Below are 13,535 nucleotides of genomic sequence, written 5' to 3' on the forward strand. Positions count from 1 at the left end.
AATAATTTTACTTAAACAACCTCTTGGCAACTTCGACTACACATATTAAATCTTCTACCCCCCCCCCAACGGTGTATCATAATAAATAAAACCATATTTGTATTAGGAATTATCACAACTATAGTTTTTTTCCTACAACCCCCCCCTCCCCCATTCTATATCTCAAATCTTCACGTTTTATTCATATATTCTCCAAATTTTTCATTTGTTTGCTTGTTTTTTTTAAATTTCGCACAAAGTTACACAAAGGTAGTCTGCGCTAGTCGTACCTAATTCTAAAATAATAGACTAGGGGGAGGGCAACTAGTCAACACCACCCAACGCCAACTCTTGGACTACTCTTTAGCAATAAATAATGAGATTCACTGTTACATTATAACGCCATATCTGGTGAAAAGACGACCATGACGAGTTTGAATTCCGCGATCCGCTGATTATTTTGTATAACAAGCAATACTGAATTACACATAAGTAGTGAAACTGTTGAATTATAAGCATTAAAGGGCGGAATATGAATTTAAAAACATATATTTAAACATTATAAGTAAATAACAGAAGATAAAATTTACTGATTTCCGTGGCTTGGTAGTATAACTGAAGATGGTCTGAACGAGAACCAAATTATGTTATTTTCCTTAATAGCCATTAGATTAATTGTGAACTATGCATGCTATGAATATTTAAAGAAACTGGTTGATTTGTGAAATTTTACTTCAGATTCAATTTGAAACTAACACTTCTTTCTGGTTCCTGTTTCATCAGTAAAACACATTTATAAAACGCCCACAAACAAACATTACACCGTAATAGCTGTTCAAATCCTAACATCTGGAATATCCCAGTACAGAACACCACAAGTTATATCGTTTGAAAGTTTCAGTTAAGGATAACCATGGCAAAATAAACATTAACAATCTCTGTAAATCTTGTTACAGAACATATATATATGAACTTTGAATAATTTGAATATCATTTCAACTAAACATATCATTTGTCGAAGAGGTCATTCGCTGAATACAGTAGTATGCCAGTAAAATACGACTTTATTTAAAGCATTCTTGATATTATTATGTGGTGATATCACACATATGTTACCAAATATGATAATCCGCTAGCCAAGGCTTCCCAAACACTAAAACAATGTGTTTTCAAACATAGTAAGCTTTCTATGATTGCTGAAAGCAATCTGCTAATATGCTCCATAACAAAGTTCATAAGTCCTTTTTACTAGCCATTTACTGTAGGTTTCCAAAAAGAAGAAACATATTAGCACTTCGATCGCCACTGTCTAAGAGGCTTTTCGCAATATACCTGAGCTCGTCAGTAGAGATAACATTGCTTTTTTTTACCGGAAACTATAGAAAAGAGCCAGTAAAGAAGGACTGACAAAATAAATAAAAAATCAGTCTTACTGTGATGTATGTCACAAAATCTACAGATCAATAGATTACGCTTCCTGATAATTGTTAAACTGTAAAAGATTGATACAGATATAGTTCAGACCGAGACTTTTTGACAAAGCTATCAGTCCAGTGGTTGTATGATCGCATCACATTTCTCAGCATTTTTCTTCACTTACACCAGCTTCATGATAAATATATCACTTCAGACTGACTATGGCACCTTTGACGGCTTGCTAAACTCTTCGATTCATCCTCCACGACAGGTGCTTCTTCTAGTTGAACTTCTCTTCAACATGTATATAATATTTCTTACAGAGGGTGATCCAGGACACGATGCTTCCACTACCAAACATCTGCCTCCATATATATTTATCCTGTCTGAAGGTTTTTTTGTCCTTTTTTATATCTTAATTCTCTTCACATCTTACTCAATAAAGTTTTGAACATTTGACAAGCATCATTTCATACTCTTAAATTTCCGATTTGGAATCCTTTTCACTACAGAATAAGTTAAGATAGTTTCACCTACCTATTCATTATCCACAGACGCTATACTTCGCAGTTTTACTTCACGGTCGAAGAGAGGGCGTAACCCTCTGTTTGCCCGCGAGCACTAAGGGTGGGAATGAAATGACTTAAAAAAATACTTTTTTCTTATCATTATAAACTCGTAGTAAGGAGTTGAAAAAAAACATTATCGGTCTTATTGTGATGTAATATCACAAAATATACAGATCAATAGATCATGCTTCGGCGAAGTTAGAAGTCGTATACCCTGATACAAAAAAATCACAATTAATTCATCATTTTATTCGTGAATTCGGCACACAGATAAGCAATGAAATGACATGAAAAGATCTTATAACTCCTAACTATAGTACTTCGTACTATACAAAAGGGCCCGGCATGGCCAGGTGGTTAAAGCACTCGACTCGCAATCTGAGGGTCGCGGGTTCGAATCCCTGTCACACCAAACATGCTCGCCCTTTCAGCCGTGGGGGCGTTATAATGTGACGGTCAATCCCACTATTCTTTGTTAAAAGAGTAGTTCAAGAGTTGGCGGTGGGTGATGGTGACCAACTGCCTTCCCTCTAGTCTTACACTGCTAAATTAGGGACGGCTAGCGCAGATAGCCCTCGTGTAGCTTTACGCGAAATTCAGAAACAAACAAACTATACAAAAGAACGAAATTATATATAATTAATAGCAGAAGATGAAATTTGATTAGTTAAAAATGATAGTATATTTGCAAGCCAAGTATAAGCCTATAACATCCGTCTAAAGAAAGAATTTGTTGTTTTAAATGTAATGATTGCGATAGCATGTAAAGCTTGCAAACAGCAAGAAGACTATAAAAGTTGCTGTAATGTCATTCGTAATTCAACACTTCCAGAGTTTCATTCACCTCATTTTCAATAAATATATCAGGATTTTGACTATTTTAAGATAAATAATTTGCTCATTCAAAAATTCTAGTAATCCTTCAATGTAATGGTCTTTATTCACAAAAGTTTTATTGGCAGTTCAAACACGACCTCTTTGCATGTATTATTCATAGCGTGTGTGGCATCCTACAAAATGCACATCAGGTTGAGATTTTGGGTGAGTTTAAGCAGTGTATTTTATATCACTAGAAAACCCGAATCGGGTTTTGCTTTTCCCTTTTTACGATATGTCTTTAACAATACTTTATTTTTCGGGCTGAAGCACAAGAGTTATACAGAGTGTTCGGAATTATGTTGATAAATTGATCAATGTTGATTAGCTCCTGTTGGGTTCATGTCACACTGCTATGAATCTAGGGTTTCTAATAAACAACAACCATAATAGCATCTCGACTGCATACCCACAGCTAACGAGGCTTTTTGCTCAATACCAGAGCTCGTCCGATCTAAAGGAATACTAGTAGTCATTGTTGCAGAGGTTCTAAAATAGAGGTAAATAAGTTTAACATAGTTTCTTGACGCTTTGAATGAAACTGGATTTTTTAGAAATTAGGGCGTCACATTTCATTTATACAATATTTGGGCAGCAACATGAAGTGTGTTTCTTAAAAAAAAGCAATTTATCTTTTTTAAGAATGAATGTTAATCTAAGTATATGATAAAATAGCAACTTATATATGTATTTTTCTTATTGAGAAGTATCTAATTTTTATTGCTTGTATTTTCTTACCCAGTGACGTTAAATTTGAATTTCTTTTTTGTGTTGCTTCGGGGTACCTTCATACTGTTCGTTTCTTGGACACGTCAATCAAAGGATCTCAGTCACTGGCATCAGCGTTTTCTTAACAGAGTCATAACAGACTTTAATATATGAACATTTTACAATCTCAGTAATCTCGAGACTGGGCACGGGACAATCCCCACGAAATCAGGATGGGTGAGACTTCCATCAACAAGAAAGTGACAATGGACGTTGTTCAAAATTTCTGTTACTTTAAAGTCCTATATTTTTTAATACATCAAAATATTAAAACTGTAATAAAACTAAATAACGCATGGCCCCGTGATTAACATACCTGTCAAAAAAACAAATAAGATTTGTTCGAATTTATGTTGATTAATTTCAATGCTATACTACTAGTGATGCCAATCTTTTCACCATAATGGTGTTGGATGTTTATTTGGTTCATTTTGGGTTATTTTTGAATTGTTGTTGTTTTATTTAATTTTACAACAAATGAAATTCATCTCGATTTGCAGATGCTCGGGCTGCTTGTCGCAATGCGACACTCGCGATTTTGTTTGTGACTTAGTGCTTAAATACTTTCGACATCCGATGACATGGGTCAGACACAAATTGAATATTCAACACGCTCGACTGGAGCTGCTAAATGCTTCACGACTTGCTTCGTCCATATTTAATGCAGTAATTGACTACTTTCAACCCATGGTGGTGAAACAACGCTAGATCCAAAGACGACACATGACGTTGCAGTCGTTGGTAGGAGAAGCAGCCATGAAGGCGTGAAATCCGACACACTTACTACATAGACAACCAATGATAACCACAACCGTTTGGGGCGATCTCTTGGGCAGAGCATCCTATTGAAACTACACCAAGAAGCAACTCAACATTCCACCATAGAAGTGATACTTGGAAAATTGTCAAGACAACGCTTAAAAAATACTGAGCAATATTTGTTATCATAAATATAAAGATACAGAGAAATATTCAAAGTTTTAAACTGAATGAATGTGAACTGAACTATAAGTGCTCTAAGTTATAGAGATAAGTGAAGTATCATACATACATAAGAGTAGTGAAGACTGTGATAATATTAGGTGAATTTGAGCAGTGGTTAGAAATCACTTAAGAAACTCACTTTAGTTCTAAATTTTCCGTGTAACTATTCATATGGTTTATAAATATTCTTCGTTGTTTTTTTTTGAAGTTCTAGAAATACATTCTAAGTTGTTGGAGTTGTATGTGTGCCACCTTAGTAAGTCTAACCATTCGATCTAACTTATGTCAGTACCAAACTATGAAACTACGGGTCACTCATTCGAGTTTCATGGTTGACACTTTGGGACCATTGGTGCATTACAATGATGATGGTTAAATCCTACTATTCATTCAGATAAAAAATAGCCAAGAATTGGCAGTAGATCCTACTGACTATCTATCTGCCTTCTCTCTAATTTGTCATTTCAAAATTATAGACAGCTAGCACAAATAACCCTTGACTAGTTTAGCAAAAATATCTGAAAACAAACTAATAATATTTATAAAATTGAAGATTGTTAAAGACGTAGCTTTCACACGATAAGGAAAATAATCTAAGGATGTTAAAAGGAAAACTTATTTAAGGATACACTACTAAAAGTTAATATATAAGAACGAGGTTATTGAAATGTTTTTCCAACTTTGTTATCAAGAGGGAAAATAAGTTTCAGGTACAACATAATTGTACTTACGTAAGATGAACAGACATATTTATATTACAGAGGTGTTTCAGGTACAACATAATTGTACTTACGTAAGATGAACAGACATATTTATATTACAGAGGTGTTTCAGGTACAACATAATTGTACTTACGTAAGATGAACAGACATATTTATATTACATAGGTGTTTCAGGTACAACATAATTGTACTTACGTAAGATGAACAGACATATTTATATTACAGAGGTGTTTTAGGTACATGACTAATAATAAGATCTTGAAAACGTTGGAAGCATGTTTTATACAAAAACATTTTCGTAGGTGCATCTTGTAAGTGTTTAATTTATATTTAATTCGAACTACTCTTGTGTTTCTGCATTCATTATGTTATCCTATTGGACAAATAATATAGTTACGTGATTAATACATAGTTTTAATGCTAAAACTCATCTAAGTATTGTATATCCTAATTTTGTAATTAGTTTGAAACTGGCCAAGTAGCTGTTGGAAAATTGATGAGTTTTAACCTTCCTTTACTCATAAAATAATATATATTTCTTTCAGTCATACTCATGCACATTTCTCAAATTTTTGTACCGGTGTTCTACATTTAGCTGATCTTATTGTACAAAGTAGGTGCACAGTCGTAAACTTGCATTAACCCTCTCCTCAAGTTTGAGTTCAATACTGTAGTAACCGTTTGATTTAACTTTATATTTGTTTCATTTTGCATCTGTTGAACACTTCCCTTGGGAGCGGGTTATAGGAGGTTGTACAAGTTAGAGTAGTCTAGAAATTTACATTCCCTTGAATATGTATAATAAAAGTTATTGGTAAAGTAGGTAATTTAGAATCTTGGGAGACTGAATTAAGAATTTGTCTGACTCAACAGTATGGTACAGACACAATCCTTCTGTTTTTTACTTAGAAACAAACAATTCTTTTGTGCTTTTTTTGTAGTGATTGCTCCTTCTATCTGCTCCAGCAGTCGAACCACTTAATCTACAAAATCAGAGGTCGGCCAGCAGTAATGTAAGATCAGACTTCAGTACATTTGTTTTGTGTGTGTGTGTAAGAAATTAAGATTATTTATTATAGATCTTAATACTTGTCTGTTGGATACCAACGAACCTAAATAACACACACACACACTAAGTTATTAAGTTACATTTTGATGCATTAACAAAAATCTGTTTTGCAAAGTTTATCACTGAAGGAAACTTTGGAGAAGAGGAAGTAATATTTGTGGTTGGGGCACGAACTGAGAGAACAGCAAAGATTAAACGAGCTTATGCAACCATGATTATAGCTAAGATCACAATCTTTACACCACATTTGAGAATGAAATCCAATGGGTAAATAAGAGGAACTATGGTTGCTTCAACTTAGCCTCTACTGGTTAACTCCCAGATGTAGTATAATATAGCAGTTAGGATAGGTCACAATAGTGACAAGCATATTAGATGTTAACTGAGCATTAACTAAGCATTTATTCGCTAGAAAAGGCAATGCCAGCTACTTGCCAAAGTCTCACCAATAATCAGGAGAGGGACAAGATGTGCTTTGCAGACATCATCCATAGAAAGGATGCAACACTGTTAGTTAATGTAGTCAGCATCTTGTCAAGACTTTGCAGAGCCATAAAGAAGCAAAACACAGTGAAAATTGCTTTATAGCTGCATGTGGTGGCTCAATTTGCTATGGAACATAATGATGACATGTACCTCACTCCATCTCTTTGTTCTGTTTCTGACCTAATCCAAAAACTCCTACTGATGTTTAAAAGAATGGAAAAAAGATCGAGACCATTTTTCAGAAAGTTTTGGGCATGTCTAGACAGTTCAGCACTTGATTCCATAAAACACTTAGAGGAGAAACAGTCAGATGAGTGGAGAAATGTTGCTGTTAAATTTGAATATAGATTTAGCCTCATGGAGAAGAACTGAATGATGCATGAGACTAATTTCAAAGCTCAAAGGCACGGTGAAAAACACAAGAACTTGGCCACTAGCATGGATGGTCTATGAAAATTATATAGTAAAACATGTTGAGCATGACATCTGCTGATCATCTTTAGATGTAAAACTGGTAGGGCTCCTAATCCTCTTAGGCAATTTTATCTGCATTGGTGAGAAGATTTAACGCTTTTGCCTCTGAGTTATACTGAGTAATTATAGTGTATAAAATTGAATTGTATAACTTGGAGCAAAACCTTGATATCTTCAGACACTCCTAGGTTATTGCTTGAAAATTCTGAACGTGAATTATAGCGATACGTTTCAATCTAGCATCCCATCGACATAGTGAAGAATCAATCAATACATTTATTTAGTAATAATTTTCTATAAATTAATCCACGAAAACCAGTATAACTGGGGTAATTACTTAGGTAATCACCTCTATACTTTGGGAAATGACAGGGTATGGTACAACCAGTTGTGGCCTGGCGGTTAGGGCGCTCGACACGCAAGCTACGAGATTGAAACCCAACGTTGAGCGTTATAATGTGACGGTCAATCCCACTATTCGCTAGTAAAAGAGTAGCACAAGAGTTGTCGATCGGTGTGTTGACTAGCTGCCTTCCCTCTTGTCTATCACATCAAAATTCGAGCTGGCTAGCTCAAGTAGTCTTGGAGTAGCTTAGCGCGAGCTTCTATAAAAACAAGTAAAGATTTCGTCAGTACAAAATAATAAACTGCGAGTGACTATGTTATGCCCCCAGTGACACAGCGGTATGTCTGCGGACTTACAACGCTAGAATCCGGGTATAGATACCCATGATGGGCAGAGCAACATTCCCCATTGTATAGCTTTGTGCATAATTACAAACAAACAAACAGAATATATATTTTGAACAACAATAAAATGAAAGAAAGTATATTTAATGTGTTTCCAGAAAAGTGTCTCACAATAACATTGTGGAAATTTTACAGCATAAAAATGATAAAAACTAAATCAAAGTAAATGAATTTTTTAAACTCAAACTCGATACTATTTAGTAGGCTTAGCTATGTTTCATGTAATTTAGGCAACTCTTTCAACCGTGAGAAGGACAACATCAAGGAGTATTAGTGACATACATCCACTGGATAAGGTTAAACACTTGTAAGATGCTGGCCTCCATTAATACTGGCGGCAGCTCATTTTATAACTAATAACGCTGTTACTTATTTAATTTGTTTGTTGGTGTTATAAAGCGCAAAGCTATACAATGGGATACCTGTGCTCTGCCAACCAGGGGTAACAGTATCCGATTTATAGAGTTATAAGCCCACTGATTTATGGTTGAGTATCCAGTTTTGTGCATTTTGGGTAGGCCGTAAAGAATAACGGGATTTCTGCCACATGTGGCAAGTTGGTGGAAAGTAGTTTCCGAGATAATATTTCCAAGGGTCTTAAGAAAACATGCAATCTTATCTTTTCTCTTAAAACCCATTGTTCTTTATAGCCTTACCCAAACTGCACAAAACTGGATAGCCTCTCCGTCCCATTCTTTCAGCTGTAGGCTCTTGAAATTACAAACGGTCCAAATTTATCGTTCCTATTCTTAAACCCCAAACTTTGAATAAATTTATTATTATCGATTCTTTTACCTTTGCTTCTGAAATCTTTAAACATCCTCTGAGGATCAGTATATTACGGCCAGTTTTGATATTGAATCTCTCTATACTAATGTTTCTCTTGATGAAACTTAAACTTAATCGTGGCCCTTCTCTTTCCTTCGAATACTGATCGGCATCCTGGTTTCATCCGTAAACAATTCTTGGAAATTATTGCCTTCTCTTTGATAACGTCATTTATGATCATATAGCTGAAATCGCCATGGGATCCCGCTGGGTCCAACGATAGCCAATAGTTTTCTATGCTACCATGAATGCAATTAGATTGAAAGCTGCCCACGTGAACTCAAATCTGTCCCGCACAAACACTATATTGATGACGTCACGTTTTACAATTTTCTTACCTTAATTCCCAACACAATACAATTAATCTTGAGATTATTATAACCAAATAAGGTAAACATTTTTCTACCTCTGTCTATCGTAAAAGTACTTCTACGAGCCTTTATATTAATTTTAACAGCTTTATTTCCAACTTCTTCAAACAAAACCTAGTCGTGTCAGTGTTAAAAAGAGTTTTTAATCTTTGCTCGAATTACCCTATTTTATACAAAGAAATTACACTTCTGCTATCCAACTGACTTTCTAACAAACATTACTCGCAAATTTCTAAAAAATAAATTCCAGCAACCTGCTACTGTGCACCCAGTCCCCCAATTTCCACTCGTTATCTGCCTACGTTTTATGTTCCCACAGACCTTACAACATAAAAGCAACTATTCTCCTTAATAAGAACTTCTGCTCTCAGATTCAGCTCAGACTAATATATATAGACCCAGCCACTACATTGAACACTTATTTCAATATAAAGATCAAATACCTACACTCCCACGTTCATGACTCCTGTATAATTACACCTGTAATGACCGTAAGGGCACGTATCTTGGCAAAACAAAAAGACACTTGAAAACTAGAGCCCGTGAGCATTTAGGAGTATCAAACAGACCCGGCTCTTCGTTATTTAAAACCAGTCACCCATCCATTCGTTTACATGTTGAAACCATAGGTCATAATATTTCATATAACAATTTCTCTATCATTACTACAGTATCTTTAGTCCTTCAACTCTGCTTAAAGAAAGTATATTCATAGCAAAATACCGCTCTACTCTTAACAAACTTATAAACCTCCTTAAAGCTCCTAAAATTATTCTAAAGTTACATACTTTAAACTCAGCTGTTTGTTAAGGATGATTATAACTGTCTCATGCAACTTGTAATTCATGATACATTAGTAATATTTTCTATAATCTAGTTTTTCTTCCATTTACCACTTTACTGAATATCTAAGTAAATTAGTGATTGATGATATTATAGCATTAGTTAATAAATTTCGCTGAAGATAGGATAAGTGTATTCCAAACGTACGAACCTTCTGCAAATAAAAAAAATGTTTTGTGTTTTGTCAACTGTCTTCATTTTTATTATTAGACTTAGTTTTCCCATCATGAATCCTTTCCCATAGTATTTTAAGAGTATTGCAATTTCCAAATTGCCTTTCTTGTAAAACCAGAAGAAAAGAAAACATTATAATGTTAAGGTATATCATAGTGTCCAACATTATACTTTAACGACAATATCTCTATTTTAATATTTGCTTAGTTTAGCAATCTTAGAATAATTCTAAATGTTATTTTTTAACATTATCAGAAAGCTTTAATTCTTAATCTCATTTTGCTTTCCTAATTTCTTTTTTTTTCAACCAGATTCTCAACTTTTGTGTAGTTCCGTAAATCGTCCTTCTTCGAAACCTGTCCCACATCGTTTATTAACTAATTTTCACAATTTGTTAATGATAAATCTGGCCTCATAATTAAAGTCGTGAAAATTATTACATAATTTAAGTTTTTGTTGATCTCAACAGGTAGAAAAACATCAAACTTAATTATGTGATGACCATTCTTTCACAAATGTACTTTCACTTCAACTGTCGTAACCATGCTTTTATTAGTGGTTAGTAATAATCTCAAACATCCCCTCTGATTGACTTCCCGACTATTTAGCATTGAGAACCATCTCTAAACGCCCAAAGAAACCTTCATTCCTCGCTACCTGACTTCATACAATCCCAAGCAATGTGTCTAATGTTAAGGTTATTGCACCAGTAGCCATTTGAGTAACAACCAACCAACATGATTTCATCACACAAGTTCTCTTTGACATCATCTGTCTGGTCATGTAAACACTTGTCAGTGAAAGTTTTTAACCTTGATATCCCTGATTATAGCCTATATAGATTCAACGTCTTCACTATTAGTTTTATGGCTTCAATCTCAATAGGTTGCAGTTCATCCCTAATATCTACATCTTCTCTCTTTTTAAAAATTATCACTGCGAAATAACTTATTATCCAGAATTTCAAGATGTTTGTTATTTTCAACGTTCTCCAAATCTAACTATTTTCAGGTTTTATATCATTTTCTTCCATTGCATGTTGAGCCCTAAACTCAACCATTTGTTCTTAATACTTCTAATATTAGAATAATGTTTATCTCTAAACTGTTTATCTTTTAGACTTATCTTTAAATTTATTATTTAACTTGTTGTGCCCTAAATATATATATCAATCTTCGCTACAACCTAGCTATCCTATCAATATGTTTGTTTTCAATTTACCGAACTTCCTCGACACTAGAAGAAGGATTGTTCATACCCTATCATGATGAAAGAACAGTGGATACGAATTATATTCTACAAACACTGCACATAAAATGTGGAGGATTTACATAAAACTGTGAAAGCAATTAGTTTAAACTAGCGAAGTCTTAGCTTTATCTGGTGACTAGCTTTACTGGAAGCAGCAGTTACATTGCACCCAATGCTATGATTGTTGCAATAATATGATGTGTACTTGTAATAATATGAAGTTGCATTTTTAGTAGTTTCTGAAGCAGCCAAGATATTAATCAACTTAACATGCAACAGGCTCTTCAAATGGAACCATCACCTCAGCCAGTTAACTTCATCTTGTTGCTCAAAGGTAATTGGTTTTTATTTTAGTCCAGACATTAGTATTTCAAAATCGAATTTATTGTGAAAGGCCCGGCATGGCCAGTTGGTTAGGGCGCTCGACTCGCAATCTGATGGTTGCGGCTTCGAATCTCCATTCCACCAAAAATGCACGCACTTTCAGCCTTGGGAGCGTTATAATCTGCGGTCAATCTCACTATTCTTTGTTAAAAGAGTAGTTCAAGAGTTGGCGGTGGGTGATGATGACTAGCTGCTTTCCCTCTAGTCTTACACTGCTAAATTAGGGACGGTTCGCGCAGATAGCCCTTGTGTAGCTTTGCGCGAAATTCAGAAACAAACAAAGTATTGTGGAAAGTGCAGTTTTATCGAAAATCATCAGTGTCAACTAAACTGGCTCAAACACAGTGGGATGCATGTATGGATTTTTATAAATAAAGTTCATTAGCCTAAAACATGTTAATGATGTTTTTTGCTAGCTACAATCTAGTGTATTGTAACTATCCTCTGCCATGACAAAAGCGATGTATGAAGTAATGTATTAAGTGCAGAAACTCGGCTGTTTTTTTCTTTCTTGAGACATTATCTGTCTCGATACTTGCACTGTGCTAGTGTTGAACTATAATTATGAACATTCAGTTTCTCAGCTGGAACAGTCATCAGGACAGTAACAGAAACAGAAATGACACTGACAAACCATGCAAATGACATTGTACAGCTGTATTATTATTATAAGGCACACATTTTTCAAAGAATCTAATACCATTGGATGAGGATTGTGCCCTCAGTTTGAGCTCACCAAAGAGACGGGAAGTCAGTAAATTGTTCATGTGGTTTGATAATGTGTTTGTCAAGCTATCTGTGCAAGGCAAAAACTAACACATCATGATATAAATACAGGTGACACACGCCTGGTAAAATACTTGCTAAACATACTTCTTTGGAACATCAGGGATGTTAGAAGCACTGAAATCGATTTGAACAATGGAATAATACAATCCTCAGAGAGTAAATGGTCAGCTACATTTGATATTTTATGTACTAAAGCCCAGGTTATGCACGTAATTTAGACAGGTGAATGACATCACAGACATCACTGCCTTCCCACCGCCAGGAACAAATGAAAGTCTGAATACGTTGTAAGATGTCCATTGTTTCAATACTCTAGATCTGATTCCTGGCCACTGCGACCTCACACTGGGTAATTAAAACAAACGTAAGACTGTTTTCAACAATTAGAAAGGAGTGCGTAAATCATACATGCGGTCCATGGAGTGCAACTGTGACTTATGGACTCTTCGTGGACTGGCAGCGTAACATCGTCACGCCTTATTTGTTCTGTTCTCAAACTTAAAATTAACTCAATTTCATTAAATACGCAGTTTCTAATACTATCTAGTACGTATTTGAAAAAGAAATGTGGTTGTATCATATTTTAGATTGTGAATAATCAAAATATTTGTCGTGGAATGAGTTTTTAAAACAAACTAAAAGTAATTATTTTACCAATAGCGTTCTGTTTTTACTGTGTGCCTAAAATATTATAAATGTATCCAATAGATAAACTATGATTGTTGTGTCTGTGTTATTTTAGTAATAGCTTTGTCATCATCAGGTACAAAACCTTGTCGAAACGTTGTACATTTGCTGTTAT

The sequence above is a fragment of the Limulus polyphemus genome, unplaced genomic scaffold (genome assembly GCF_000517525.1).
Source record: "Limulus polyphemus unplaced genomic scaffold, Limulus_polyphemus-2.1.2 Scaffold1405, whole genome shotgun sequence".
Lineage (NCBI taxonomy): Eukaryota > Metazoa > Arthropoda > Merostomata > Xiphosura > Limulidae > Limulus > Limulus polyphemus.